The following is a 215-nucleotide window of genomic DNA, read 5'->3' as shown; positions in this document are numbered from 1 at the left end:
AAAAAAGAGGGTGAGGGAGCTTTCTGTGGTCTCTTTTCTAGAGGGACAAATCCTATTCATGAGGACACCACCCTCATGGCCTAAGCACTTCTCGAAGGCTCCATCTCTTAACAACATCATATTGGAGTTAGGGTTTCAACATATGAATTTTGGGGGAAACGCATCCAATCCACGACACTCCCCAAAGGTTGAGATAGGTTGCATCTTGCTAAGCT

Source organism: Pteropus alecto, unplaced genomic scaffold (genome assembly GCF_000325575.1).
Source record: "Pteropus alecto unplaced genomic scaffold, ASM32557v1 scaffold114, whole genome shotgun sequence".
In the NCBI taxonomy this organism is placed as follows: Eukaryota; Metazoa; Chordata; class Mammalia; order Chiroptera; family Pteropodidae; genus Pteropus; species Pteropus alecto.
Note: the sequence above shows the minus strand (reverse complement) of the source record.